The sequence below is a fragment of the Lasioglossum baleicum genome, chromosome 1 (genome assembly GCF_051020765.1).
Source record: "Lasioglossum baleicum chromosome 1, iyLasBale1, whole genome shotgun sequence".
In the NCBI taxonomy this organism is placed as follows: domain Eukaryota; kingdom Metazoa; phylum Arthropoda; class Insecta; order Hymenoptera; family Halictidae; genus Lasioglossum; species Lasioglossum baleicum.
The window spans coordinates 18,031,699-18,056,497 of NC_134929.1; the positions used below are offsets into that span (position 1 = coordinate 18,031,699).

The following is a 24,799-nucleotide window of genomic DNA, read 5'->3' on the forward strand; positions in this document are numbered from 1 at the left end:
GACATTAATGTCGCCGATGGCAACGTCGGGATTTAGTCCAGGCTTAAAGAATTGCTTTATCGTCTGGCTGTAACTCGAACGGGAAAACGTTCGGTAACTTTCTTTCCGCTGCCTTGAGCCCGAACGAACCAATTTTCTTTTCCTTAGGCCATCGCCGTGGTAAATTGTGTTCATATTATTTCTTACTGCTATCCTCCTTCCATTCGTTCCCAGTCTGTATTCAGCACATTTCCGTTGGTGAGCTCTTAACCGGGTGATTTTTCCATCCCGAGCATTTATACAGCTGTTACGACATCAATTAAATCGACGTAACAAAGATTCAGTTGCAGTCAATAAATATTTATGGAAATAAACATTTTTGGATACATAGTTTGTTTCCGTACGCTCATATATTTCGAATTTGAATCTGCAGTAATTGGTACGTGGCTCTTTTTCGTCCGCAGTAATGCGTACAAAATGTTATTGATTCCATTTCTTTAATTAGGAATTATATTAAAATACAGTACGATCGAAGTTAATCTGTTATAGTAATGAATCATATCGTACGAAGTTGAAGAATAATAAAATCTATTTTTCTATGAAACGTGCCGCGCTCGGCCGACTCCGAAGTCGATTAATGGGAGCAGGAAGTTCGCAGCAACAAATATTTGGCACGCGGTGAAAGGTTCGAAGTGCCTCCAGGACATAAACGTTTAAACGAAGACTCGGAAGTAGATTCAGACGTGCACGATCAGACGCAGGCGGCGTGCATGGAGATTCCTAGAGATTCGCGAGAACTCGCGCTGAAACTCTCGCAAACTTGGAATATTATTTACTCGGCATGCTGCTTTCGATATTGCATCCCTTATGGAGTTGCCGTGTACACGCCGCTCCCCTGTTGCCTGTGCTTTACTCCGATACGCGATATTTTGATTTCTAATGAATCGTTTCTCGTGTTTATCGGCCTCCCATCTCCAGGATGAGTATTTATTTGTTTTGAACTGCTTCAAAAGCTCTTATGCATATTCCGATCGCAACCCGAACATTGGATTCCACAGAACTGAAATTAATTTGGAAACTAATCGACTGGAAACCAGCTTGAAAGTTTAATATTACAATATTACTCTCGAGTGCTTCTGTTTTATTATTTTCTTGTAGAAATCGGAGACTATATTCAATCCGATGCATACATTGTGTCAGTGGTTTTAAGAGTTTATGAATTATTCTTTCTCGAACGGATATCACCTTTCACAAAAGATTAAAGAAGTATTTAACATTTATGCTTCTCAAGTCTACTGCATTCGTTTGACGCTTTCGTATATTTTATTCCTTTTGGAATGATTACTTTCCATGAGACTGAAACAATATTCGACGAGCTTCAACGCGCCCGTTGATTAAAAATTCATTTTCCTTTCGCCTTGCAATATAATTATTTCTCGAGAATTATTATAATCTCGAGAACTTGTACAAGGCGATGCAGAAATCTGTCGCTGACGTATCTAGTTCTTGCACTACCTCCTTTTACACGAAACAACTTAGCTGTTCTTTAGAGGCTTATAACTCGGCAATGGAGGCAGATGGAGAGATGTAATTTCGTACACTTGTTAAATGCTATCATGTCTCAATATTGACAAAACATTAATCTTCCAACATTAGTAGGTTCCGAGATATAGGACCTCAAAAATCGCTAAATTTATCACTGACTGACTGACTGACAGATCATTAAAACCTTTTGGGTACTTCCCATTCACCTGCAAGCTTGTTGGTACATAGGTCCACCATAACAAACACTCAAAGGAATAATTATCAAAGTTTGAAAGTTTTCACCTTAAAGGGGTTGTATTGGAAAAAAAAACATTACGAAATAGGTACGTGGGATAGAACAATAGCAGCATAACATACATACGTATACGTATACGTTTTATTAGCTTCGAAATCGCAACAAATACTGATGAAAAAGCAATCGCTCTAACGTAAACAAAAGAAACTGCACCGAGCATCGTCTATAGCCGCGGTGGGCAAACGGATCTGAGCGTCGCATAGTGGTCTGGAGACCCTGTTTTCGTGGCCAAAATTCAATTTTTCAACTTTAATACATTGAAACAATTTTTTTTCCTATAAATGATCAACCCTTCAAAGCTCCCAAATCCAAAATATTATTCATTTTAGATAATTCTGTGATGAGATACAGCGTTCTAAAGACAAAGTCAGGAAATTCAAAGTAAAATAAAACATTTTAGATTTCAAATCATCGAATATCAGAAAATAGATTATAATGATTATTTAATCCATTTTTAAGCATTGTTTAGTCCATACACGAATAACTTAAATTAATAGCATTTCAAACTTTGAAAAAAATGATACAAAAACGCTTAAGACCGCTAAGCATCGGACTTGTTTTATATGAAAGTTTGAACATTTACTAAGAAGATTATGCAAATTTTAACTGCAATCTCCAGCAATCTTGAACCATAAACGGATTTTAACAAATACGGGCTCGCGGTTATTCGACGCCTGGATACGCAGTTCGACTTGAATCTTGCATAGCAGCTTGGAATTCCCGAAAAGAGACCTCGAAGACCCCGAAAACCTCTCATTACTAGATTTCGTATAATTCCTATGAAGAATTCAATCTTACTTACTTTTCCGCGATTTCTAGACAATAGTATGCATTGTGAGAATTGCTAACATAATTTAGCCCTCCATGTAACTCTTTAAAAATTAAATAGCGTTCTTTTAAACTAATTTTTACAAACGCTTTTTTTCAGTATTGCATGAGGTACTTCTAAGCTAACGAACTTGGCCGTCTTTTGTTTGATCTTACAACTTTTTACGGCCATAGGAACTTGGCTTCTGTTTACAGGATGTTTTAGTTGGGATTTCTCATACTTTAGCGAAGACAATGTTTCAAGCAAAAATGCATTGCTGTTATATGAAAATGATACATAAAACACAGTTTATTGTACAAATAAAATAAATTCTTCCTGTTAATCCACTAGATACTTAGGATATTCACAGCTCGATGAAATCCATAAAGCTATCAAACTTCATCGCAAAGAAATATTTATCGCGATGAAATCCGTTGCCTTTTTGATAGCACTGTGTATATCGCAAAGCCACGCAATCACACTTCCACAGAATCGCATATAGCAAACACCAGAACATTCGCAGCTGAATAAAATTCGAAAGACAGATACGCAAGAGTATAAAGAAGTAATCTGCAAAGCCATTAAACTGTATCTGCCACCGTCGCAAGGGAATCGATAAAATCCGTCGCTCTTTTGACAGCTTCACATACGACAAAAATGTCCGATGTAATTCGCGGCAGTAAAATTTGTCCAGCGCGCATCTGGAAACTTTCCCCAGTATTCTCTGGCCAGCGTGAGATCCACAGTTTCTCATCTCCCGGGAAGAAACTCCGGCAACTTTTCGCATCGCAACGGAAAACACCTGCCATCCAGTGGAACATTTCTTCCAATTTCTCTGGGAATCTTGTCCGAGAAGTCCGGTCTTTTCCGCGATCCAGTTCTCGATCATTGATCCCTGGACCTTTTACCTCGCGGACGTAACAGGAAAAATAATGCTGGTCGGAAAAACGCAGGGACGGGAACGTGACGGGCGTTATCGAGGGAGCGACGAGAAGAAATCAGGAATGGAGTGCGCGCACACACTCGCAGGTACGGTCTGATCCTTTCTCAGTGGAATAGCGCGTGCTGGAGAGAGGGAGGAAGAGAGAGAGAGAGAGAGAGGTTGAAGCTAGACAGATAGAGTAAAGGGGTGACGAAAAACGCGGGAAGAACGAGAACCGGCGACGACTAAAGAACGCATCGAGCCAGACAGAATAGCCGGCCACGTAACGTCGTACTTTTCATTCTTGCGATCAACGCGTGCTCCGCATGGTAAAATCGCTTGAGAGCAGAGGGGAAAAGAAAGGGAGAGGGATGTGACAGGGATATCGAGACTGTGTACGGTCGAGGGAGATGAAGTAAGGCTGAAAGGAAAGGCCGAGAAGTGTTTCCTTTGCGAGGACGGGGGGAGAAATTACGTAGCGGGAAAATAAACGAGAAGGGGACCGGATGTGGGGACAAAATGTGAACCGTGCGATTAAAGGAAATAGCAATGATAAAGGGAACTTGTCTGAGAAATACGCGGGCGGAGATTCCTCCCGGAATGAAATCGTCTTTTACAGGATTTTTTACTGTTTAATCAATCTGAAATATTCTTGCCTTCATTCTTTACTTGGTTCTCAAGCTTTTAGTCTTCTTTACTTTAACAAGCTGGAAATAAGATGAGAGAAAGAGAATACGCACAAAAATGATAAGGGGTTAAAATAAAAATGACGTAGACCTAGAAAATAAAATAAACATAAAGAGGCAGACATAAACCTGATATTTACTGGTCGAGATAAACCTACGAGGAGATAAAGATGGACCCGGAGGCGGCGTTGGGCGCGGAGATAAATAAAAATGGGTACAAATATAGAGGGGCAGACTACGATAGCAGAGAACCGGAAACTGGTTCGGCCGGACAAGCAGAATAAAATATATAGTGTCAGGGGTGGCAGAATGAAAGGGACGACGACGGGGAAACAGAGGGTGGCAGAGGGTGAGAGAGTGGATAGCGTATGAACGAGCGAGCGAAACGGAGAGCAAGAAGCGTCTGCATCACCTTGCATTCCACTTGACAGCACTTCTGCGTCGTCGCCTGCTCCTTCTTTCTCCTTCCGGTGGTACGCGTCCGCTCTCGGTCCCCAGGCATCCTCTTTTTCAGCGCCCTCCTCTCTCTTCTTCAGCGTGCAGTCGTTCGTCGCGACGATGAATATCGAGGCGGAGGGAAGTTCGAGCGGAGAATCGACGAGCGCCGGGTTTGAGCAGCCTGCCACGCTTCGGCGATCACGAAAAGCTCGCTTCGCGACGAGTCCTCTCTCTCTCTCTCTCTCTCTCTTACATCTATCTCCACACCCCTTCGTTTTCGCGTTCGCACCTTTAACCATGCAGCTGCATCCTTACGCGGTTTAATCAAACGACTGCGACCCTCGCCGCGTGAACATCGATTCATTTCGCGTCATCTCCCGATCCGAAGACAGATCTGCCTTTTCTTCGCCGTCTCCCTTTTGACCTCACCATCCTGCTTGTTATTCGAGATTCGCTGGCATCGCTGCGTAAACGCTGAGGCGATTGCGTCCTTCGTTTGAACGTCCTCTTCTGGCAGTAGCTAACGATCGTCTCCGCTGTTTTGGGAGTTAAGAGCTTGAGGTGGTGTGGCTTAGTAGTTAGAAATTGATTCTTTGAAATTGATTCATCAAAAGTTGCTGATCCTCCTGGTCTCGGAGTCCGTTCGCTTCTGTCGGAATCGCCGTTACGATTGACTATCTGACTTTAGAGAGCGCAAGAGGATAAAGATGTGATCAAATACCTCGGAAACAGGTTCGAACTTTGATTGATTGAATTCGAACTCTTTACAAGTACTTCGAGAAATATAAATAGTACTCCTAAGCAGAGTAGGGCAATAATCAACTAACATTAAAAAATGACTAATACTCTTTATGAATGTTAGTCATAGCAACATAGTCATTGGTCAAAACATTTTGATTAGCTAGTGATAACTAATTAATAATATTGATGTATGTTAATCGCACAATAGTGACTGATAACTAAAGATTAATGACTGATCATCAACTACTAATTCACTAATAAGCAATAGCTAACGATTACTTACAATTAGAGCTGTGACTAACTATTTACCATTTAGTTATCACTAACTAATCAAAAAGTTTTGACTAATGACTATTTTGCTACGACTAATATTCAAAAAGACTATTAGTCATTTTTAAATATTAGTTGATTATTGCTCTCTCTGCAATACTCTGCTCCTAAGTATACTCGAACCTATGACAGATAGTTTCGAATCTTTTACAGGTACTTTGGTAAATGGAAGTAATACTTGCAAGTGCACTCGAATCTTGGTCGAACAGATTCGAAACTTTTATGAATATCGTACCAGAAATTCTCTGATTTTTTCTAATCATTATTTTGTTTACTTTTAGAATCAATTATGCTGTCCTTTAATGCAAATTCAGGAAATATCATGGATCGAAAAAGAAATTGGCTACCACCAAGTATTGTAAATGAAATACTATTCTTAAATAGTTACGAATTTAATCATTAAGATGATTGAAACCTACTATGCAGTAGTTCTGATTTCCAAGATTCGGGTACTGCTTGTAAAACATTCGATTCCTATCAACATCGAAGCACCTGTATCTTTTCGGAACTTGTAAGTACTCATTCCGAGGTTCGATATCAGTTTGTATAAAATGAATACTTATTATGAATACTTACAAATACAATTATTGAAACATTATTGCTTTTAAGAAGTAATCGAAACCCATGAGATGAAACTTGGTTATTGAAATTGACTCGGATTCGTGAGTACATATTGAACTTGATCCCATCCCCACAAGAGAACCACTGATTTTTAGCGATATTGCTGTTTCAGATCTTGCGACACAAAACCATTTCTTCAACGAACATTTCTTCCTATCTCAAAAAATGTAGAAGTTATTCAGGTGGCACGTCTTAGGGGTGACTCACCTTGTATGTCGTCTGTGATAGAGCCATCAAATTCGCGTGTGGTTGTTTTGTCAGTGGCGTCGAGGTACTGTTTCGCGAGCGGTCGTACGCGGCAGCAATTCTCGCTCCATCGAAGCGTTGTAAGATGCGCCGGACGGAATCGTGGCCTCAGTTGGACGATATTCCTTCTTGTGTGGCCGTCGTAAAACCGTTTTCGCGTATCTAAACGCCCCGTTCCCGGTGAACAAAGGATACGTCATCGGGAACGCAGCCGTTTCCTCCCGCTGCGTTAGCCGGGAGCATGACGTTACCCCGAGGGAGCTGTAAAACCCGTTCGCCGTGCACGGAAACAAACCGTAACCAGCTTTATGGGGTAACCGAGAGCCCCGGGCATCGATCCGTTCCCAATGCATGAAATTAAGACGTTCCTCGGGTGTTATCAACGCGGCCGGTTTATCGCCGCGGACGAACATTGGTCGCCGATCACTGGGAAATCTGCAATGCGTATTCCGCAGCCGGCGGATCCGTGGAAATCGCAATTTTCTGGGACCGAGGCACGATCACCCCTCCCGCTAGATCTTCTTCATATAACGGGTCCTACAGGATCGATACTTACGGTGGGTGATGGGCAAAAATTTTATAAATCTGAGGAAATTTATTTAATGCCACAAAAAGTGAAACATTAATTCTGAAGTTGCATCAATTGCTTCGACGCACAGTGGTCCTTTCCAGCGATTTAGCTGGCCAAAAGTCGATTTGAAAAATTTTACCTGAAGTGTGAAATTTTTGTTGCTTGCTGTAGTTTAATATATGGGGGACAATGTACTAATATTTTTTTTACCATTCAACACCCATTAAGTATTGTACTTCATCGAAAGTTAGTTTTTCATGTTTCAAGTAAGTTGTACACATTTCTTTCCAGTATGAAAGTTTTGCAATGTAAGTATGGACTATACTTTCAACGATTTTGTACCTTTTGATTGTATATCGTTTGGTGATTATTTACATTTCGACATGATTAGTATGTAAATAATATTTGTTACAATTGTAACACTTCATGAGTGATTATGTTGTGCTTTCGGATGCGTCCGGGCAGTTTTTTAAACGCGGTTGTAATTGTCAATGGTTTCGGCTTACAGTAAAACAAAAATTAGCTGCTCGAATTTGCTCGCCTTCTTTTACAGTATTTTCTTTACCGCGCCAAGCGGTCCTTGCGTTTCGGGCGCGTACGCTTTCCAGACGGAAACACTTGAGATGAAATGATGTGTTTAAAATACTTAAACAAATACAAAATACAATGAAAAGGTTTGGTTCGGAAGCATTTCGGTGCAAATGCCCAATTGTCACCACGATGTTTTGAACATTTCGGATAATCTGGTAAGAAAATGTTTCCAACAAAAGTTAATCGATACTCAGTCATCTGTAATTCCCAATAAAAAAATTTCACAAAACTTCTTTATTCATAAAAAAATATGATTATGTTAATTTTTTTAACGTCACTAAGTATTTTTTATTACATATTGTTGTAGCTGATGTCAAGGCGAATCCAATGGCCTACTTAGCTACGGCTTTGAATCTTAAAATAATACTAGAATAATTTTCTCCAGCTAAATGGCCCGTTTGGACCACTGTGCGACGTTGCAGTCGCTTTCCATTCGAAAGCAGCGACAAAATTTATTCCTAACGACTGTTAGTGGCTTGATAATTAACCCTTTGCACTCGAATGGTGACTCCGAGCCGCCAGTAAAAATTGTCATATCATTATCAAAGCAGTTTTTATATTATTTGTTAGAAAAACGATATGTTCTGTTCCATAGTTCTGGGGTGAATGCCGTGCGGTTCCTCACAGTCCTCTTACCAAAAGGCATTGCCTTCCCCACTCCGTGGCCAGATCCTTCAGAACCACGTGTTATTATTATTTAGCAATACGACGTCGGGTCGCTTGCCTTTTCTAAAGATCTCGCTTTCAACAGACAGTCAATAGTTCAATACCGATACCTCAGGGACCCTATGCTTAGTTTATTGCGTTTATGGCATTGGGGCTGTTTATTAGTTTCACGGCCACACACACCATAAATACCGGCCATAAATATGTCAAGGAACCAAACATGTGTTCGGTCGTCCTTCCCGAAACTCTCTTCCAACTGCGTTGCCGCTAACACGCTACATACTAATTCGTCTGTATTCTATAAATTGTGAAAGGCTGAAAACAGGTTCAATCTGATGTGCACGAGGCAAAAGAGACCGCATAGAATGAAATTGATCTGGGTTAAAGAAATGTCTTGATTTTCGAATTAAAATTACTTCGAGTCCAAAGGGTTAAGAGAATGTTCACCTTATAATATATTCTAGTCGATCTCAGTAACATTAACTCTATGGCAAATATTTTTAAGCGATAAAATTTTCATTCAACACTCATAATACTGAATTAACGTCCAAGGACCGCGACAGGCTAGCACATGAAACATCGAACGTCTGCAACAATGTCTGCATCGACATCGATTGCTCTCGCAGAGTAGAAGAAGCACCGTGGAACAATGTTTCACTGTCTCCTAGTACAATGGTGGAGCTCCGTGTGCCCAACGAGGGTGGATAAGTCGCGTTTAGGTATTTACGGACGGCGGCGCGGCGTGTTTGTTAAACACAGAGGCTCGTTTGCCGAGGTACAGTGCCAATTAGCAATTAGGCGATTAATCATGGCCGTCGGCGTTCGCCTATCGTTATTGTCCTCGTGCTCGGGAGGGCGGAAAACACACCGAGGAAACCGAGACCCGGTCGCATCCCTAAAAGAGCGATTAATTTCCGAAGTCTCTCGGAAAGAAGACGATCTATCGCCGATTCTCCTGTCATTTATGCCGGCTCACAGTATTTTAAGCGATCCTGAGTAATTCAGATCCTAAAAATTCTTAAATTCTATAAAATTCATATTCTGGAATTATTAAAATTTGTCTCTTGCCAGAATGTATTCGCTAATACTATAAACTGCGTCCAATTTAAGGATCCACTAACAGAAAATAATGAATCTCGTTTCCTTCAAAAACCTCACCGGAAACATCCATAAAAATTGCAAAACGCAGAGACGTGGCATTAATAATCAGCAAGGATTCAAAGCATCGAGTAACAGCGCGTCCCGCTGCTGAATGTTGCGCAAAGGGTAGTTGAACGTAGCAAACGAGATGTTCCTCATTGAGTATTAAATATTTTAGCGAGCCCGGTTGCTTCGTCACGGATTACGGTAACAGTTTCGCAGGCGCGCCGCTGAAAAACTGCCGGGATTAATGCTATAGCGTGCAAATTTGTTTAAGGTATCGGCGTCGGCGTCTCGAGGCGGCTTGTTGAAAAGTAGCGCAAAGTGCGTTTACTCTTTCTTCCTCTCTCGCGTTTCCCTTCCCGGCAGACATTAAGGTAACAAGATTCATCGGCAGGCTGCCGCTGCCATCGCATTCTCGAATGATAAAATTGCTCGCTTAGTAACTCGTCAAGTAAACATCGCACTTGTAAACGCGCGAACCACTATCTTGTTGTATCTAATAAATTATGACGAGAAAATGAAGATCCGCAGTCTGCAAATAATCTTATGTATAGTCCCAAGCAGATTTCAATTCTTTTTAAGAGAACGTCCGAAGGTCGACACGAATCGGAAACCTTTTTCCAGGGAGAACATAAATGTGCTCGAATCTGTGCAAGGATTTTAAAAATGTTGCTACACGAACCGCGAAAGAATCAACAGTCTATCTACGAATGTATGACAGAAGAAATGTAGCAACACAGAAACCACAAAGCCGGAGAGGGAGCGAGCATTTCCGGAATCCGTTCTCGCACGTCTATCTGCCGTAGGATGAAAAACTCTGGAACGAGCTCTCCCGTAAAGTTGTTCCCGAAGAGTATCGCGGGTTCTTCGTCGTCCTTTATGCACTCTCCACCCTCGCAGTTGGCGGCAGATAACCGTTCTCGCGCACGGAATTATTATGCAAACTGTTTACGCCGAGAACAGAGAAGAGAAGAGAAGACCGCCTTGCCTCGCCTCGCCTCGCGCCGGTCCGTGCAATACACTTCGCGGCGCGACGGAGTAGCACAATGAGAACCCGGCGTAAAGTTTCTTTCCGGCCGGTGACATCGTGGATACAAGTGAGGAGAGAGAGAGAGAGAGAGAGAACTCAGGTCTCTCGTGATTGTTCGCGGAAAGAAGGATGGAAACGTCTGGAGAAGTCTGTGTACTCTGTAAAACCAGCTTTCTTCCAGTTCGCCGTCTAGTCGTTCGATTCAGAATTTATTTCGCGTGCATGCGACCACCGCTTTCGCTGGACGTGTAAATGGCGAGGCTGGGAGTAAAAGCAAGTGGAAAATTAAAGATTAAATTTTCTGATAAGACTCTCTGCTTTTTAGAATGGTAGAACTGAAGGTTTAGACGGTAAGGATGGTTCTTTGGCTCGCGGGAAGTGGAAAGTGTGTCAGTCGTAAACAGACACGTTAGGAGAATTCCATTCTCCTCTGACAGAAGACAAAATTTTTGTACGAAAGGGCAATTCGAAGCAATTCTAAGGATTCCGAGCCTTCAAAATCCTAAACGTACTAAATTTCGCCCCTGAAACATCTCGGTTGGAGGAAACAAGCGTCGAATAAATCAAGCTTAACGAATAACGATCTGTACACATGCCGAACATAAAAGATTGCAAGCACAGCGAGTTCCGAGCGGGGGAAAAAACTTCCCAGGGGTCGGATACGCGAAGCTAAAGAATCCCGAACAGGAATTTTTAACAATTACGACCGCACCGAAGCGGCAGTCACATTTTTCATTCGCGGCGTACTCCACGGGAAAGGGATATCCTTCTCATCGTTGTTCTCCGGCGGGGATTCTCCAGGCGTGCGCGACGTCCTCCGAGGACACCCGGTGCATTCGCGCGCTGAATACAAAATATATGACCGCGGCGTACAGCGAGGCCGACCGTACGCTGGGATTAATGACCGAATATATACACGGCCATGCGCGAAACTTATTAATTTCGCGAAGGCGGGAGCCCTGGCAACCGGATACAAAACGGATCCTCTGATTTTGTCGGGATGTCGGACCCGATTATGCGACAGATCCGAATTAATTAACGCGCCGACAACGATTAGGAAGCTGTCATATTCCAGACGTTACATGCTAACAGACCGTGAAAAGCCCGCAAAAACGTCGGTGACAATTGCGGACATTATTCGGTGCGTTTGAATCAGAAAAATTGAGAGATGTCCTCATTGCGTCTGCATTTTACGGCTAATTCCCTCCTGTTGCGCGCATAGGGAATACCAAGCCCTCAAATTCCAAGTATAGGAACTTCTAAGCGTTAAATTTCTAAGTCTGGAAATCTCGCACCTAGGGAACTCTAAGCCCCGGAATCCCCAGCATAGGAAATTGTAAGCTTTTGACACCAAAATCTCGTGAATCTCGAGCTCTTCGAGCCTTAAATTAGCATCCACTAGTACGCGACATTAATTTCTTCAAACCCCCGTTACGGTTCCCGGTGCCGTCACTTATGTAAGTATTCCGTCTCATTCCGAAAACATTCGTTGCACTGTCATTGCTACGTCTACCTATCAGATTTCCCTCGAAACGATGGTGTCCGAGCGCGAGCGATCGCAAACGGCCGGCGCGGTGCGGCACCGGCCATCGGCAAAACGTTCCCTCATAATTCTGCCGGGGTCGCGTCGACAATTATGCGATATCATATTAATGAGCCCGTACCGTGACCGGTAATCACGCGCGGCGGCGGCTGGTCTTGCTTGTTTACGCGTGGAAACGAGACCCGCAAACTGCCATTACAATTTCTCACATATCGGCGACGCACGATATGCGCGCGTTAAATGAAACTCACGAGGGGAGGGGGCGGATGCCACCCTTCGGCAAAACCAGCTCGATCACGTGACCGCTGCTTCCGGAAACCGGTCCCGGATAGGTCCGCGGAATAATAGAAATTCAAGCGAGAGCGTCGCGCCCGTTGGAACGATCGCATCAAATATTTCCACGCGGATCAGCCTAACCGCGAGCGCCAGTAAATCGCCTCCACCGGTGAACGGAATTGAAATCTGCTGGTTTATTATTATTACGAATTTTATACTCGCTGGAGTGGATCGAATACGAACTAGTCGGAACATTCAAAGAATTTAAAGATGCCGACGCATCAGATGTGTTTTAGCGAGTAAGATGTACCTGTTACTCTCGATTCATTAAAATGATTAATACTAAACCTACCGGGCCTTAAAAGTAACTGGTACACGTGTTCCCTTACAAAAATGACAAGATTGATTTTATTTAGACTTTGTGTAGCTCTTCTATTGTAATGCGTGCTTCACTGAAGATATCTGTACAATCATTTCTTCTGAAGCGTTCATGGATCCCCACTCCGCGCGACCGCGCTCCCTACTCCACTACGCGTTCCCACTCCGACTCATCTCCACTCCACTGGCTCATTTCGCACCGACTGAGCTCGGTCAGTGTGGTTCATTCAGTTCCATTTCGGACAATTTCGGACTCCATCAAGAGACGTCGTTTATCGGAGTCATCCCCTCATTCTATCTCGCGTGTTTCCATATCTTGCGTTTCTATATCTTATTATTTCATACCAGTATTACTATATCTTGCGTTCAATTTAAAAAAGACTAAAAAGTAGAAAATAGAAACATATATATAAAAAAAACTTTTTAAAAACCACGCTTATATTAAAATGCACTAAAAAGGAGAAAATAATTTTTTTAGACATTACTGACTATAAATAACAGCGTGGAACGTCCACGAAGATTACGACAATGTAGTTTAGCGCTCCACGCTTTTATTTATAGTCGCTAATATGACTAACAAAATTATTTTCTCCTTTTTAGTGCATTTTAATAGAAGCGTGGTTTTTAAAAAGTTTTTTTTATATATTTTTTATTATATCAATAATTGTAAAATAAAAAGTCTGCAACCAGTCATTTTGACCGGCTACGGTAGGTTTAGTGTTAAGAAAAGAAATGATATCACACAATTTTTATTCTGCATCAAAGTTCGCAGGATAATTTTTGTAAAATTTAATGGTCAACTGTGTACCTACTTGATTTTGACATGTGAAGATGCATGAAAACAGTCTGGTGACATTTTTGCTTTATACCATTGTTTAGCCGAACACGTCCGGGTACAAAGCTGTTCCGATAAGCAACGGGCTCGGACAATAGACTCACTAATTACTCACAATACGCGTCTATACAACTAATATTACTCTGTGCTGTATTTCATACAATACATGCTTGGTTAGCAGTTCCTATACATGACGTTTTGCAGTAGTTAGTCCGTAGAAACGAGGTTCGGAATATTAAAGCGTCTAGAAACAGAAAAACCGGTGGATTTTCACCCATGGGATGCAATCAAACTGAGAAGTGAATGAAAATTAATATAAATTCAGACTCTGGAGAAAAATGGTTGCAGTTTCGTCCACTGAACACAATCAACCTGAGAAACAAATAAAAGTGAGATTAAATTGAAACTGCAGAAAACTAGGATAATTAAGTAAAGCACCATTCACCATTCAGCGAAAAAGTTCCGAGTAAAAGTTAAACAGTATATAAAATGCATTTTCCCTTTCATAATGTCATAGTTGACGTTAAGACGAATTCAACGACGTACTAAAACAGGATTTTCCAACTTTTCGGGCCAAATACCCTACTGTGCAACGTTTCAAAAATGTCCCCTGCCGCTAACATTATTAAACGTTCTCCCGACAATTTTATCAGCGAACATTTTCATGGGAAAAATTCACAGAACTCGAGATGAAATGTATCGTTAAACGTACCACGTTTTAATCAGATTTTTAATGGAATTCAGATTTTCCTTTTATTCCAGCTGCTCAAACTCGGACGATACAGACCATCCGCATTTGCATAAAGATCTAGTCTATTAATTAATGTTCGCAGTTTTTGAAATTTCCCCGAGAGGGTGCGCTCGCGTTTATCTCTCTGCCTTGAAATTACCGATTTAGATTGAATTAAAAGGGTCGCGACGAAGCGTGAAAAGCTTTCCGGGCTCTCTCCCGCTATCGATCTCCCTCTTCTTCTTCTTCCCATTTCACTTCTCACCTGGCCCTGCAATGGACAGGAAGGGGAAACGTCGCTTCCGAGAGGTAAACGCGGAAAGACGGTCCCGTGTAAACGAAAGGTTTACTCATTCTTAGATGCGAGGAGCTACCTTCCGCCGCGCCGTAATAACGCGGCGGACGTCCAGAACGGAGAAAAAATCGCGTCGCTTGGCTCGCGTAATTTTACGCTGCTGGCCGGCAATTTTCCACGGGACGTTTCTTCCGTTTTGCGCTCGTTTATTTCCACGGCCATTTTGTTCGTCCGGGGACGCCTTACGCGTTCAATCATCATTTCTCTCGCAATTCTTTTTACATCGAGTCCGTTGGACTTTCGTCTTTTCCAAAATGGTGAACGCTGCTCTCGCTCAGCCAATACTATTTAAAGTACACACTGGATCTCCGGGAAGTATTAAATTCATTGCGTTTTTAAATTAAAATTCGCAGATTAAATTTAGAATTTAGACAAGAACTACATTTATTAAATTTGCCCGAGATGCAGAATATTAAAACGTTGGCATACAGACGGAGCTTATTCAACTTTTCACATCGCATGTTTTTTGCCGGTGTCCATGCGTTTCATTTTCAATATAAATTCTCCCTTGTTCCTCGCCTATTCATTATTATCAAAAGTGCATCAAATCTACTGCAGTCTAATTAATAAATAAATGAAAAGAATTAATTAATTAAAATGTAAACAATTTTGGAAGAGTCGACCAATAATATCTTCGCCCAGCATCTTCGTTATATCAAATATTTAAGGTTGTTCTGTAACAAATAAAACCCCACTGTTATTAAAAATCTAGTCGGCAGATTCCTCGGAATATTTGTCCTAGATACAGGATATTAAAGCGCCGCGGTACACGGAGCGTTGCTTATTCAAATTTTTATTACGAACGCGGCTCCCGGTCCCCTTACTCTTCATTTTGCAGCTCATCGACGTGAGGCTGCGCGTATCGACGCTAAAAGATTAATATTCCCGACGCGTGCTCGGTAAATAGATCTTTTTGGATCCTTCCCTTTGATAGATACTGCGCGCGTAGGATAGAGCGAGAGCTTAAAGCTGACTTGCTCGGTGTATTGATCGGAGTATTAAGTTTCCTGTCAACATCGATACACACAGGAGCCCAACTCCCGAGGGAGACCGAAGAGACATTATACAGAAAGAGAGAGAGAGAGAAAGATCGTCGTGTAAATAATACTTGATCCAGCGACAAAATATCGTTACCTTACTCGGAAATTGTTTCTCGGTCGTTCCGGCCATTTTTCTTGGGAATAAAGCGCGTCGGACGTCGACTATGTTTCCCGGTCCGTCATGCTGCTGATACGATCGGTAACGTTGCTGCATACTGCTCCAGAAACCAGTGAAATTGCTGCGAAATTGACAAATGACGTTTCCTTCAATCATGTTTTATTCCAACCCAACAAAATGACGTATGAGGGTAAGGTTGCTCAAGTCGTGCCAGTGCTTAAGACGTACCACTTGAATTTTGAACGAACTACGGCGGCAACAGCACATACAACGACAACCGAATATACATCCGAGTCAACGAAGTTGCTTTACGTATTATTGTCGGCCATAAACCAGCCTCATTATAAATCCTGTCGTCGAGTAAGTTTATTTCAATTTTCTTATAATTTTCTGCATATGTTTGGTAGTTAATCTTGCAAGTAAATTATTGATAAAATTATGTTCCTTATTAGATATAAATTCAGTAGAATTTACAGTCCTCGATAAAATAATAAGACACCTAGCATATTTTTAAATTTCTTATATTTAAAGGTAGAAAATGTACACTCCGTTGTGTCCTGTGTATATTACATACTATTTCCAAAGTAAGCATGTAAAATCTTAGGATTGTATCGCGTACCATAGCAAAATTATAGAAATATATGTAAACACGATCTGACATTAATTCGACAAAAGTAGAAGACACTAACAGAAAAATGTTTGATTAAGCAAATAAAAAATACAAAATTTATACTTTGTGATACCTCCTTTGAATTAAATTACGTCTAGTAATCGCTTTTGGATAGTTTTATATAACTTTCTGATTCGTTTTTGTTCTAAGTGTGTCCAATTGTGATTTATACTTTCTTTTAGTTCATTTACGTTATTATATTGTCTCCCATTCCCGTAGAATCGTCTTGACAAATGTAACTTCTTAAGGGGTACGACTTGAGCAACCTCACCCTATAACCAGACTGCGGATCTTCGTGCTAAATAAAAATTTTCTTTTTCAATTACGAGACTCGGAAAAGCTACACAAATTTCTTCCTAACTGTAACAATTTTAATCAATTATATGTAGTATGTGCACGTTTATAAATTGTCTTGATGTTTTTACTGTTCTAAATTACGTACATTTACTATCTCGTTAAATGCATAAAATCTGCAGTCTATTTACATTATCTATTATATAACTCAATTTACTAACTTCTGAGTTATCAATGTGGGGAATATTTCCATATGTTGGACCAGTGGCGAGTGACGAAGGTCCCAAAAATTGAAACGTGACATGCTCGTTCTCTGCGAATATTAAAAAGCGCCGAGGATTTTCAGGGCGCGTTTTTGGCAACGTGCATTTTCGGAAATTAAATGTTTTAATTGCTCTGGCCGCCGGGCGGACGAAACTCGGGCGCGAAACGTGTCTGTGAGTATATCGTTGCATTTTTAACCGGAAACGTAGCGTTGCCGATGGCTAACCGCTCGATACCCGACTGGTTGCCCTTCCCCGACCGGCAACATGTCCGCGAGTTGAAGTGCCCTCGTGAGCTTCGTTAACAGACAGCTGCCAAACGCCAACTCCTCAAGTTATTTCGAACTTTGATTGAATTACAACGTGTAGAATTTGACCTCGGCTAAATAGCCGCGGTCAATTAGGAGTTTCCGGGTCGATACAGAAACACGGTGGTGCCGACGACGACGAAGACGAAGACACGATGGATTTCCTGCTTTCGACGAAATTGTCTCGAAAAATATTTAATCCGATGGAAGCCACGTGGATTCGAAGGGTTTCGGGCGAACCGGAAGCTGATTGGATCAGAGTAAAGCGGAGAGACTTCTGTTCGCCATTTGCAAGCGCCATTAACTTAATCAAACACCCCGGTACAGCGTTAGGTTTGGTAACAACGTTGTTTGAGACGCGAAAATACTCTCAACCGCACCTTCATTGATTCTATTACCTCGTAAAACACGCAGTTAAACACAAATCTACCGAATGTTCTAGTTTTATCCGATTCAGCAGAATGTTATAATAATTTTTCAATTTCATCAATATCTTTTTATTGATTGGGAATAATGTATTAGATACAATGTTAAGTATTTCGGCCTAGAAAAATACATTTCGTACTCCAAGGTCTACAAAACATATTTTAAATTTTCCAGTAAGGGCCCAAATAAAAAAGTTTCGAAAATGCCTTTATTATATCTGCATGTAGCCTTGTAAATTATAATTTTTGAAACATTTTTTTGCAAATCATTTAGTAAACCAACGCTTCTAATTGCTTACAAAACATCAGGTCGTTTGGTACAATTATAAAAAAGTTATTCTGTTTTAAAGGGTGTACGAACACTTTTGTGGGTCACTGTATGTTTGAAAAAAAAGCAACCGCTTACAGCTGTCAAATAAATCCGAAAGGAATTTAGAACGTTCTACAGCAGAATAACCGCGTAAACTGACATTTTGCTCGCAGTCTGACGGGTTTCAGGACGAAATAAACGAATTCCGATTCGGTTCCGATTTCCGTGGCCCCATAAAAATCCACATTTACATAAACTTCGCCCCTCTTGCGGGAATAACGAGGCTCTGCTGCGAAATTCTCGGACGTCCTCGGGATAATATCAATTTTACGCGTACGATAATTCAATAACAATTTCATTCGGGTTTATCGGCTGCGTAAATTAGCTGTGTCTGTCCGATATCGTCGCGTCGGGCCTCATCACGTTTTATCCCGGTGCGTGTATCGCGTTAATCGTACATTGCGATGCCCGTTAATGGCGCCCGTGGTCCTGTGGAAATTGATATAAACGGTAACTACGTTGCGAACGGAGAAGGAGGAAAGCAATTTGGACGGGGCGATTGGTGAGACCGAATTTCTTGCTTGGAGAACAGTGGACCATTCAGCAAATTCGAGTGGAAAAAGTTACAAATTTCTATAAATCATTCATTTAACTTAATTTTAAACACGTGAATGCGCATAAGAATTTGCTGCGTTCAGTTAATGTTCTATAAATGGAGACGTAAGTAGAAAAGGTAAATCAATGGTCAGACGCGGCGGAAACTGCACAGTAGTAACGCCAGCTTTAAGTCGGCCTGTTCACTCCGGGACGAAAAGATAGCACACTTTGAAATTAATGTAATTTCTGTTTATTAAACATTAGAAATTCAAGTTTTTTTATACACATATTTTCAGTGTGTCTTTCTTAACATATATGAATGAAATGAAACGAAGCTTCATTAACTTATCTATTTTTATTGAATGAAGTAGAATTATTAACGAAATATTGAGGTACAAAGTGATAGCACACTTAACGAGAAATTTGAAATATAACAGAATTAATCGATAAAAATCTATGCTCGATATTTTGTAGGATCTCCTTTACAGTTAACGACTTTAATCATTCGGTTTTGTAAATATTTATACGATTTTTTAATACTCTCTGTTTTGGCTAATATTTTCTACTTTAAATCGTTCATATTTTGCTGTGCTTTCATTTTGTCCCGCTTGTGGGCCCCTATATTTACGTTTCCATTTCGAAAATTCTATTGAAATAAATATGGTGGATGATATTCAGTACATTTTACGTACAGACATGCCAGAATGTGTTGACATATTCAAATACACATTTTCTTCAGTTTAATGTACCAAATGAAGAAAAATAAATGATGTGCTATCCTGGTTTTTGTCCTGGAGTGTACAGTCCAGCTTCTAAATTCATCATAAAATTCCTCAAGCAATCGCATTAACGGGCGAGACAAAACCGGAAGTGAAGCTGAAACGCGAGAACGAGCTAAAAGGCTGCACCTTTGGCCATTTCCGACGAAAATATTACGATCGTCCATTATCCTCTATTCCCTGTTGCAATGATTGTACAGCGGTATGATTAAGACTGGCCATTGTGCCGGTGCAATCACCAGAAAGGAGGGCGGAACTTAGAAAAAATGTGATCCACTGAAAGTTGTATTTAAATCGACAATTTAAATGGTCGATCCGAGGAGACGAAATCGCTTCTTGACACGGATATTTCTATTCATCTGAAAATATGCAGAAATCTCTGTCGAAACCTGAGTTTTCCAATAAATAAATCCGCTCCTCTTCCTCGTTTTAACTGCAGATTGAACAATGATTTATCTGTAGTATCAAGTGGGAGTAAATTTTCATACAACAGAGAAAGTAAAAGAATTCGTGAAATTTTTCCCCATTCAGCTTCGACAAAACAGTATTGAGATTGAGGGTTGCATGCGATTGCTCGTTGACAAGAATGTTTAATATTTTAAATGACTGAAGGATAATTTAAAATAGTTTGTGGCAGAACAGGCAATGATACTATATCAGAATGGCAGAATTAATTGATTCACTATAATGTATTTAACATATCAGCTATGGTTGATTCTGGATCACACTAATTGGTGTGAAACTAATTATAATATATTATAATATATTAAGTTGTGGGGAAAACGTTTCTTCGTATTCTCCCGGTAGATGGAGTTACCATGTGACAACTCTGTTAATATTAATCAGATCTGGCATTACTTGAGTAAGGGATTATGGTTTTACCTCAAAAATGGCAAAAGGTGGTCAATTAAAACGACACATACTTGATTTAATAAACTTCATTTAAAATATGGAAAAAGCTTGATTCAGTTTCTGCATTAAAATACGAAGAAACTTTTTCCCCAACCAATATTTTCGTGAACAAAGTTCATAACGTCAAATAAGACAAGTGCAGCGTGCTCATCTATGCATAAAAATTCCTGCTGCCTATTTACAACGTTTGCGAACGAAGAAGCTGCGCAGACCTGTAAAACAAAGAAAATTATTCCGTCTGCGATGCCGCTTGGTATTTTCGGGCGGCCAGCGAAGAAAGCAGAAATAATGCAGGTGTAATCGAGGCTCCTAGGCACTGCGGATCCTCGAGGTAGAAGTATTTGCAAGGTGCATTTGCCGGGCGTCGCAGGGTGTCGCAGGGAAAAGGGAATACAAAAATAACGCGGTCCCAACTCGAGTCGGGGAGCATGAAAGTTTCAAAGAACTCGTTTGCCAGTTCGATTCGAGACGTCGGCCAGGTGTAACCGGTTCCACCTTCGACCCGAGGAGAAACGACTGTCGCCGGAACCGAGTTCCCAGGTTCCCGGGCAACTACCGAATTGCAGAACGACTTTTCCGCGAGAAATATGCGGTCCGATCTCTCCCTCCGGCAAACGGAACGGTTTACCGAGGGATTTCTGGGAATCCCGCGCCCGAGAACGGGAATACATTGGCGTCTCTGTAAAGCCGGGGCTTTTGTATCTATTATTTAATAGCTGCTTCAAGCTGTTTTCTAAATGTCTTCGACTGTTTCGGCTTTACGGTTCAACAACTCCTGATTAAATAATTGTTGACACGTGCTCAGTACGTGGCTGACTCGAGTATTCGATTTTAAATGATGCCATTCTTGCGAGTCCTTTCGGTATCTCTTTGATGAGCTTATACTCTTCATAATTTGCTCACAGTTGTGAAAAAAATATATGAAATGCAAGAGGTAGAGTAAAGTGCCCAAATATGAACCACTTTTTGTTGATGTAATTTTTTTATTATTTTATAATGCTCTTTTTCGTCCAAAAACCTACCACTTGCAGATGCATTTCCTTCCTATAAGATTCTAAAGTCGAGTTTGTTTAAAAATTAATACAGCTTGGGAAAAATATTTTTGTTTGTGGCGTGTCATTTGCAGGTTCCAGCGAAAGGGGTTCTTAATATGGTACACCTTGAGTCCCTAATATGACACCTATGCCATTGAGGCGTTATCATGTTGATCATCTTCTGTAAATCAGGTGGCTTTATGGAAATTCGGGCAGTGTATAAGGACATACGAAATAAATGCTTGGTGTATCTAAATTCGGTAAATTTTATTGTTTGTAAACGTTGTCCTCACATTGAAAAAAAAATAATTCGTGACTGAAAGGGTTAAACGAGTGGTTAGCGACTTTAAATTTTGGAGGATTATCCTGAAAGACCCTTTATACAAGGGGTTGCTTAGCAAGCCTTAGGGATTCCTATGGGGTCACGGAGCCCCGATCGTGCCGACAGGGTTAAAAATACTCCATCGATCCTTCCGCGTTCGATGAATGGTGGCGCATCAACAAGCCTGAAGGCCGCCGTTCTAATTGGTATCGCAACGGAGATGTTAACAGTGATTCACGGCGATGTAATACTCCCAAGAACTGCATCCGGTGATGCAACGATGCTATCCGGTCGCCCTCCGAGTGTCTCTCGCTGGGCTGTCACCGCCTGTTGATTGTTGTCCCTTGGAATTATTGGGCCATCGTGCTTCGGACAGCCGTGTTGCGCCACTTCCGCTCGTTCGTATTTATGATTTGCTCGGAGAGGGTTGAAAAATCACGGCGATACGTCACCGGCACGCAGTCGCTTCCTTCAATTTTCGCCGGTCATAAATCTTCCGTAGCTCACGGATGGAATCACTGTGGCCGTGGGGCTCTTCCCTTTCGGTAAATCGCGATTGATGTTTTCAGGCTGATTGATATCCTGCCGACGCGACGCGTCGGTGACCGCGAGCGGCGCCGAGAGACCATGCTCTTTTGTCGCGGCGCCGAAGACTATAGCCGAGAGAATATATTGGCCCAAGGCCACCCCACCTTCTTCAATGACATGCCGGTCGGTTGCCAACTCGTTCCGAACAAGTTCGGCGTTGTTGAAACGATGAGCTTCGAATATACAGGCTGGCTCCGTTATTTTTAACGATACCAGAAAATCTGCAGTCCGATAATAATCAAATTTTACTTGACGTAAGCGACCGCTACAATTTTTCACTGATAAATGTATGCATAAAATATAAGAGCGGATTTGAATGTCAATTTGAAGTGCCGGAGGTTCCCTCGGTGCCGGCAATTAATTTTAATCCCGGTCTACATCGACGCGGTAATCCTTGGCAAACGTTTAACAAAACTGGAATACAATTTTGCAGGAGCTCCGCGGGACGTCTGAAGCACTCGGTGCGGCGGAGAGCCTCTGGAAACAAGGATCCATCCTGACTCGGCTCTAGCTCAATGAAAACTTGTTTCGATTTAAACGTTCAAGGGGGAAGTTCGCAGCGGATCCTCGAATTTTCTTCAACCCTCGAAATCATTATTCCCTCGCTTGATATTTACCAAAGACCGTTAATTGCTCGCACTTGCTCGGCCAGCTACGCTCCTTCATTTGCAAATTCTCGGGGAATCGCGGTAATCGGATAACAAACTTCTCTCCATTTTGCATTGTCCGGGTGATAGCAGACCGAGCGCTCTGACCGCCGCTGTTCTACAGTAAACTGAACGGTTCTACAGTAAACTGAATCTTGAACTACGCAGGTATCACTGCTACGCAGAGACTCTACCGATTTTGTATCGCGTAATTCCTATAGCCGAAGCGACAACCGAACGAACAGCCACATGCAAATGCCAAGCCAAACTGAATTCTAAAGAAGAGCTGGATCCAACTTATTTTCAGTGAGACTTATTGGTAGGGCAGATCTTTCGGACATGCAGCAAACAATCTGAATTGTCGCAATTGTTTCAGAGATCCTCCAGAGAGATCCACAGTCGAATTATTGTTATTTACGTCTTCGAACTCCCAATGAAGATAGCTGGCGGATCAGATCGAGCCTCAAATCCCGAATTGTAGTATCCGCCATTGTCCTGATCCTGTCCTAATCCTGGTTATATATTCCGGACACATCCTAATCCGGGCTCAAGCTTGATTGATCATGCTGTATGTGGCAAAAGAGACATAGAACATGTCAATTACTCTGGGACTTCATTCATAGCAATGCTGACTTTTGTGGCTAGCATCTCCATTATTACAATTGTTCTTTAACACTAAACCTACCACTGCTGGTCAAATGATCGGTTTCATATTTTTCATTTCACAATTATTGAAACTATGAAGTTGGTTACGTGAAAATTGATTCGATAGATTTTTTTACTCGGGCACACACATATATTGTAATAAAAATTGCACAGTATCTAAATAAATAGATCTTTCTTATTTTTGTAGAGCTAAGACATTTTAGGCGCTTTTAGTGCCCGGTAGGTTTAGTGTTAATGTAACACACTCTCTCTCTCTCTCTCTCTCTCTCTCTCTCTCTCTCTCTCTCTCTCTCTCTCTCTCTCTCTCTCTCTCTCTCTCTCTCTCTCTCTCTCTCTCTCTCTCTCTCTTTATGAAATATTAAAACAATCTCGCAAAGGCAAGTTATGGACTCGCCGAATATTATGCTGTGCACTATGACTATAAATCACAACGTGCATAAAATTATTTCGATCATCTTTATGCAAACGAAGAGACGTCGTACATGTATGACGATGGCGATCTACACTTCGGCTTTAATCTAGATTGTATGTTCTAAACTGAAACTGAACAGAATCCCTAACTTGAGTAACCGGGCTGTGTATAACGAAAGAGATGAAGTAAAATTAATATTTTATAAGTTTCATTCAAACTTCTAGTTAACAGTCTAGTTTGACTGCGGATCATTAAAAATTCATCTCACCCCAAAATCGTTTTTTCACGTTGAAAGCAACACGACAATATTCTTAGATTTTTGATATGTTTCACTGTTTTAAATTCTTCATAGATGCATCAAAATCCGCAGTCTACTTATGACAAGCTAATCTAAACTGCAAAATTGAAAGACAACATTCACCTCAATGGGCAAGGCAGTCCAGCGAAAGAGGTTTAGAAAAATTCGCCTAATCTCGAGGTGGTACGTAACGAGCTCAAGGATTCCGACAGGAGGATCCATTCCAGAACCCCGTCTGATTCACCGGCGACACGAGTCGCATCCCCATAGCACCACTACCAATTACCAGACACCGAGCTCGCGATTCCGGCAGCATGCGAATCCCTAACGACGTTTCTGTCGACTGCTAATGCCGCGGCGCCGCCAGAACCCTCGCGAATAATGATG

At 41.4% G+C, this 24,799-nt stretch overlaps 1 protein-coding gene across 1 annotated transcript in view; it reads left to right on the forward strand.

Moving 5' to 3' along the window:
- LOC143208672 (uncharacterized) overlaps positions 1 to 24,799 on the forward strand; it is a 67,628-nt gene continuing 42,829 nt past the window's right edge. The window contains exon 1 of the mRNA XM_076423284.1: positions 1 to 24,799. This exon is cut by the window's right edge and continues 42,829 nt beyond it. The gene's annotated coding sequence lies outside the window, so the exon portion shown is untranslated.